Here is a 7,930-nt window from a genome sequence, read left to right on the forward strand (position 1 = left end):
GAATCAATCACTCCAGATAAAACTGCACACATATCAGCAGTACGGTATTGTTCAAACAAGGCCCCAGTTGGCTAGAAGGCTAAATTATGTAAGTAAAATAAGAACATATATTTACATAGTGTCTGTCTAACACTGTTAATTATATCTCACTGGATGTAAGCATTAGAAAAATCTGCTGTGTACATATGTTAAATCTTTAAATGTTACACGAGAATGAATGTCTCCCTCACACTCTAAGCTAGAACCCACCTTCTACTGCATGGATGCATTAGAGGGAGAAGAGGGAATAGGAAACTTCTAATACTTGCATGCCTCACAAAAGTGGGCTTTCTCGCTCTTTCATGTTGTTGAGCATTGGATTGGCTCTTCTGCTGCTCTGTACACTATGGCCCAGATCCATAAAAGTTGGACTTAGGCACTTAAGTCCTTTTAGACACCACTAAGATCCTCAAAAGCCCTGCTCAGCTGCCAGCTAACCCTGGAGGCACCCTAGATGCCTGAGTTACTGTCCGTGAACATGCACACAGCCTTGTGAGATAGACACATATCTCACACCTAACCCCAATGGGATCTTCAAACTAGGCATTGTCCTGCCTCTCGCCTGCAGGGTTCAAGGTGGAAGATGTTCTCAGAGCATGTCTAATTCCACACCCAATGGCCAGAGTGGGGAGTAGGAAGGGGTGGCTTCCCTTATGACCTTTAGACCAGTGGTTAGGAGATATTCAGCCTGGCTGGGGGAAACCTGGGTTCAATTCCCGCTTCTGCTTGATGTAGAGAAGGAATTTGACCTTGGGTCTCTTAACTCTTAAGTGAGTGCCCTAACCACTGGACTATAGAGACATTCTCTCTAGCCCACTGTAAGTTTAATTCTTTATACCAAATGGAACAACTTCAACAGGAAAGACTGAGAGAGCGACCTATAAGAGAACATCCCATAGTCCAGTGATGAGGGCACTCTCCTAAGAGGTGAGAAACTCAAATTCAAATCCCTTCTCTACATCAGGCAGCGGCAGTCAAAAAAACAAACAGAATGTTAGGAACCATTAGGAAAAGGATAGATAATAAGACAGTAAATATCATAATGCTACTATATAAATCCATGGTACACCCACACCTTGAATACTGTGTGCAGTTCTGGTTACCACATCTCAAAAAAGATATTTTAGAATTGGAAACGGTACAGAGAAGGGCAACAAAAATGATTAAGGGTATGGAACAGCTTCTGTATGAGAAGAGATTACAAAGACTAGGACTGTTCAGCTTGGAAAATAGATGACTAAGGGGGGATATGATAGAGGTCTATAAAATCATGAATGGTGTGGAGAAAGTGAATAAGGAAGTATTATTTACTCCTTTACATAACACAAGACCCAGGAGTCAACCAATGAAATTAATAGCAGCAGATTTAAAACAAGCAAAAGGAAGTACTTCTGCACATAATGCACAGCCAACATGTGGAACTCATTGCCAGAGGATGTTGTGAAGGCCAAAACTATAACTGCGTTCAAAAAATAATTAGATAAGTTCATGGAGGTTAGGTCCATCAAAAGCTGTTAGCCAAGATCGTCAGGCTTCCTATGCTCTGACTGTCCCCAGCCTCTGACTGCCAGAAGCTGGGAGTCAATGAGAGGGGATGGATCATTCAATGATTAGCCTGTTCTGTTCATTCCCTCTGACACATCTGGCCTTGGCTGCTGCCATAAGACAGGATACTGGGCTAGATGGACCATTGGTCTGACCCAGTAGAGCTATTCTTAGGTTCTTGGGAGGGAATTGAACCCCAGTCTCAGTACCCTAACCACTAGGCTACAGGGTATAAGGTAGGTCACTGCTGCCTCCATGGCATTTCTTGCCAAAAAAAACCCCAAGAACTTAAGTGCCTAACTCCTGGACAGGGTTCACAACTGAGAATATTAAGCAGAGACAGATGCTTCCCCCAGGACTGGACTATTGGCTAGTTTAGGTGGCTCCCCACCAGTGTGCTGACTTCTGTGTATCCCATTCTTAGATATCTAAGTCTTCCATGCGTTGTATACAGGAGCCTAGGCACCAAACCTGGCACTGCAGAGTCCACTGGGCGCCTAAAAGTTAGGCATTGCAATACGTGGTGTTGCAAGGCCTAAGTCCCTTTGTGGAGCCTCATGTTGCCATTATCTGCCAGTTAGGGCAAATGTCCAGTTCACTAACTGCCTAATGCTATCTGCACCATGTTGTGTGCTGGTTTACAAAGGAGTAATTTGTACTGCCCCACATAGTGCCCTTGCCCAACATGTGGAATTGTATCTTGGTGAGCGGGGTTCCTGGAGCTGGAGGGCACACTGAGCAGCTTCTTTGTTCCTATAGCAACTCTGGCCAGGGAGGAATTGAACCCACTGCAGCGGATCCTCACAGTTTTCTTCCCTACCTGAGCCCACTCCTTCAGGTTTTACAATGGGAAGGGGTGATATGTTTCATTGTTATATTGAACATCTGTATTTTCTGCAGGAAAGACAATTACACTAAGCTACTGTAACTGATACTACAAAAAATATTGGACTGAAAGAATAAAAACAAAACAAAATAAAAAGACCCATCATTTTCAGAGACTCTGCTTGCAGTCGCCATCATAGGGCTTAGTCTTTGCTATTTAATGTGCTCTGTTGCAGTGATTATTTTTTTCCCAATGAGTGTAGGAAAGACTATTCAGGTCAACATGACTTGAGTACAGACAACCATCAGACCAATATACAACCATGAGCATATTTTCAAAACAATGAGCATTTTTAAAATTGAGAAATGGTCTTTTATTGCTGGTGTTTTGGATGTTTTTCTTTTTCTTTTTAATACAAGAGGAACATGAATGTATATTTTAGCAATAGCAGAGTTTACCTTCAATTCTTCCTCGGTTTAATCTACCTCTGTAATATTTATAGCAACAGTTGACTTGTTCCATTAGTAAAATATGAGGACCAAATCCTGCAGTCCCTCCTCAATTACTAATCAAATAAAATTCCCATTACATTCAAGTAAAGATTGAGGAGAGACTGCTGGATTTGGCACCAGATCTGGCACAAGTCTGCACAGCCCTGCAATAAATAAAGCTGCCATTAATTGTCCAGTTTTATATAGTAATACTCCAAGAGAGTCTGATCCTGCATTTACAGGGGAAAATTCCCTTTTGAGTCACCAGAAGTTTTACCATATGTAAAGAGGCCACGGTTTGACTTATAACTAGGATTTTGTATGTTCCTACTAATAGTATTTCAGAAGAATGCAATGGTGAGGAATGCACTGTTCATTCATCTTTTAGAACTTAAGTTGCCCAGGGATATATCTGTGCAGTTGTACATAAAGCAGTGTTTAAGGGGCTACATGGCTGCACAGCAACATGAGGGAGCATCCAGACAGATTGTTTCAAGACAGACACCATCTCCTAGAGCTGCACAGTAAGCATAGACAGTGCACACTCTGCACCATTCATGAGGAAGGAGCAGGTTGCTCTTTTGGTGCCTGAGGCCCATTCTGGCTGGTATGGTGGGGCCTCGGGCCTGGCTCTTCCCCGTGCCCTCTTGGACCATTTGCTGACTGTGGCGGGAGGGGGAGCTTCCTGGGATTGCTACTGGACTTTTGCTGGTGCTGCACAGGAGCGGAGCATTCTTGCACTTCCTTCACTCATACAAGCAGGGCCGGCTCTAGGATTTTTGCTGCCCCAAGCAGAAACAATTTTGGCCACCCCACCCCACCCCCGTTTTTTCTTACCCCACCCCCGGCCCCGCCTCAGCTCCGCCCCTTCCCCAAATCCCCAGCCCTGCCTCCTCCCCCAGGCTCTCAAACCTGGGAGGGAGGGTGAGCAGCGGCGCACGAATCAGCTGTTTCGTGCGCCGTGGCCGCTCGGGATCTCCTCCTCCCAGGTTTGAGAGCCTGGGAGGGAGGGTGAGCAGCAGTGCGCGAATCAGCTGTTTCGCGGCAGCAGCGGAGGTGAGCTAGGGCGGCCGGGGCACATTTTTAGGGGCGGCATTCTGGCGCTGGCCATGCTGCCCCTAAAAATGTGCCACCCCAAGCACCAGCTTGTTTTGCTGGTGCCTAGAGCTGGCCCTGCATACAAGGGCATGTCTCAGTCTGGCCCAAGGAATTTATTGCATCACAGAAGATCCTCCTTAGTAAGTGTTAATTATTAAGACCAAATAAATGATGGGACCAGCCTTTCGGAATGCTGTTCTCCATTTTCGGGGATGTTGGTTTTTCTTTTTCATAATGGCAATATAACTGTTCATTTCCATCCAGTTTAAAGTACAGGGCCGTAGATAATTTTGCAGCTCATGTTTTATTCAATCAGCAGTTTCTATACACTACAAAGGAAAGGTGTCATACTAACAGCTCTCACAACAGAGAAGCTCAAGGACATCACTGTTCATGTTATGATTGCTAATAACTTGACCCATCTTTACATGTGTCTCTATTTTAGTAGCAGACTGCTCAGCTTTGAAAACTTGGAGAGCCCAAAGGCTTTAATATTCACAGTTATCATCTCTAATATATAAGGTACTGTGACTTTGTGGTAAATTTCAGGAGATACAAGCAGAAAATCTTCTAGCCTTCTCCCACTACATAGAGTAGCAACATTCCAAATGTTTGTCAATGAAGATTAGGCACGGTGAAGGCGTGTACTACCCCTTTAATGGTCAGCCAGGAGTTCACAGCCTGAATATAATCAAGGGGATTGCCTGCTTTGATAAGAAGAGGAAGCTGACTCCCGATGACTGGCCTGATCGGATAGAGACTTTTAAGTTTTGGAGTTCTGAATGTGGTCCATGTGGTAAGGGCTTTTGAACTGCCATTCCAGTGCTCCTTTCATGGGCTTCATTAAAGGGAGACATGTACATGTTAATTGGTGTGTTTGGCTTCTCCTTGCCCTGATCTGAACAAGCATACTTGTTGACACCCAGCTGGGGTAAAGCAAGGTGAGGTTTCAGAGTAGCCGCCGTGTTAGTATGTATCCGCAAAAAGAACAGGAGTACTTGTGGCACCTTAGAGACTAACACATTTATTTGAACATAAGTTTTCATGAGGTGTAACCCCAGTGCCACCCCTGGCCCTGAGAGGGTTCATAGAGGTGGCCCATCTCCTTTAGTCACCTAAATATCTTTGAGGATCTGGGTCAAAATGACTTGCTGAAGATCATCAACAGGCCAATACCACATCTGGGAAAAGAACTCAGCTTTCCTGAGTGCCAGGCAGATGCACTATCAACTAGACCATTTTGCCTCCCTTAGTGTAACATTGACTAGGAACTATTTTAACATGTAATAATGCCAAATTCAATAATCCTCACTTAGCTCTTAGGCAGAATTCCCATTGATATCGAAGGAGTGTTTTGCCTGAGTCAGGCTTGCAGGATTTATCCTACTCTTTATTATTATTAAAATTTTGTCAGTTAGCCCATATCTGTTCTTGAAATATACAAATCCCAGCACTTAAGAAAATGAGACACTGGTTCTGGAGAGTGGCATGAACAACTTGAAAGGTTTATATTATGTCACCATGCATATTCCTAAAAGGCAATAATGCCAGTTTTAAATCTGCTTGCAGTGTTGTATCCATGTAGATCCCAGGATATGAGAGAGACAAGGTAGGTAAGGTAAGATTTTTTTATTGGATCAACTTCTACCTTTACCTACCTTTTCTCTCTATGTTTTAAATCTTGCATGTACATACCTTCTACCCCAAGTAAAAGTTTGTGCAGAAAGCTGTAATGGGACAAAACCTAGATACCATGGTGACTAGCACTTGAGCTAAGTTAGATCTAATGATATTCCACAGTAAAATATATTAGAAGCGCTTGTGCTATAACAACCCTATGAGGACAGGTTTCAGAGTAGCCGTGTTAGTCTGCATCAGCAAAAACAACGAGGAGTCCTTGTGGCACCTTAGAGACTAACAAATTTATTTGGGCATAAGCTTTCGTGGGCTATAATCCACTTAATCAGATGCATGGAGTGAAAAATACAGAGGCAGGTATAAATATACAGCACATGAAAAGATGGGAGTTGCCTTACCAAGTGCGGGGTCAGTGCTAATGAGGCCAATTCAATCAGGGTGGATGTGACCCATTCCCAACAGTTGACAAGAAGGGGTGAATATCAACAGAGGGAAAATTACTTTTTGTAGTGACCCAGCCACTCCCAACAAATCTTGCTCAAAATCATTTCAAATACATGTCAAACATCACTAAATGAGGAAGGCTCCTATGGAAAAAATAGTATGTGATCATGTAATTAAAGACTGTCGTCATGCATACGCACAAGGGGGCTGAATTAAACTTGCACAAGCTACCTTCATGCTAATATTTTCTAATTTTTGAGCACTTGACTTTGCATCCTTTAATGCAACTTTATATATATATATAACCTCCCCCCCAAAAAATTAGTATAGTCTTGAGAGTTCTAATAACGCTTCATGCTAGAGGTTCATTCATAGAACTATTGTAATAGAAGAACTTTCCCTTTTTTTTTATTTATAGTGCTCATAACGTTCTCCCTGTCTGAATTCCTGGCCACGGTTCCATGGCTTATTTTTACAGTTGAGCCCCAATCATGGTAGATACCTGGATCTCTCAGGTGCAATCAATGAGAGGGGCAACAATCAGCTTCCTTAGGGAATTGATAGTTACTTCACATAAGTCTGGTAAAAATAATTGAACAAGCAATCTAAAGCTAACAATCTTTGTATCTTATCAATCCCCTAAACCATTTATTTTCTCTTCTAACTTTCCCCCATCTTCAGCCCTTTTGTATTAAGTAATTTCTCCTATGCTGCTTTTTCCAAACTGCAGCTGCTGTGATGTATATATGCATAGCTAGATCATAGCTAGCTATGTGTGTATAACATAAAAATAAAGTAAATGAATGCTAGAAGCAGAAGTTGTATGAGTATTTGGTTTATGAGTAGCTTGCTGCTTTTCATATGTAAATTTGGTGTTTTAGCACCCTCTGTTGGAAGAAGATGGGACTATATATATTTTAATTTTAGATACTGCAACAAATGCATGATAAGTGATGGAGCAATACAGGTCTGTCTCATCTTACGCGGGGGTTCCATTCTGTAGTTAGCGCGTAAAGCGAAAACCGCGTATAGCCAAAAACCGCGTATAGCCAAAACCCCATTGAGTTCAATGGCGGGCGAAATCGCCCACACTACAGGTATAGTATTAAAACTGTTGTTTTTCTCTTTTTCTTTTGTTTTTGCCGACGGCGTAAAGTTGAAATCGCGCATGTTAAATGTGCGTAAGATGCGACAGACCTGTATCTAGGAAAAGTCCATGGCTCAGATTGCAGATAACTGAACCGTTTGATACTAGGTATATTAAAACAAATGATGTTTTTCTTCTCACTTTTGTCTTTTTACTGTAGGTTTTTTTACCTTGTTGGTCTAAGCCAGCCAAGAACTTGCTCTGTTTCCAAAAAACTAAAGCTGATTTCATATAAAAGATTGCATTTTCTACTCGTTAGGCTTTGCACACTTTTTGTGATGTGTTGAGCATTGTCAACCCACCTTGACTTGTGGGTGGAGACAGATAATGTCTTACACATCTTAGTGACACAAATCTGGGTGCAAAATGGAACCCTCGGGTTTCAAAAAGCTGGCTGAGGGTTGAAGGTGGATTTTTTTACCTGCCCAACTCATCAACACTTCACTTGTATAAGAAGTCAGTTACTCTGGCTCTGTGCAGATAAAGTTAATGTCATCGCCTCTTTGCAGCAGTGGTATTACAGTAAAAGCTTTGTTATCCAGCATGATGGCGGAATGGGGGGTGCCGGTGAGTCAAAAATTCCGGTTAACTAAGAGGGAGGGAGTATGGGTGTGGGAGGGGGTTTGGGACAGGGGGTTGGGGTGCAGGAGGGGTTTTGGGATGCCAGATCCGGGTGGCACTTACTCAGGCAGCTTCCCAAAA

At 42.9% G+C, this 7,930-nt stretch overlaps 1 long non-coding RNA gene across 1 annotated transcript in view; it reads left to right on the plus strand.

Annotated features, from left to right (window-relative positions):
• Positions 1-7,930, plus strand: part of LOC135981630 (uncharacterized) — a 40,155-nt gene that overhangs the window by 26,695 nt on the left and 5,530 nt on the right. The gene's annotated exons all lie outside the window — the stretch shown is intronic.

The sequence above is a fragment of the Chrysemys picta genome, chromosome 2 (assembly GCF_011386835.1).
Source record: "Chrysemys picta bellii isolate R12L10 chromosome 2, ASM1138683v2, whole genome shotgun sequence".
Taxonomy (NCBI): Eukaryota; Metazoa; Chordata; order Testudines; family Emydidae; genus Chrysemys; species Chrysemys picta.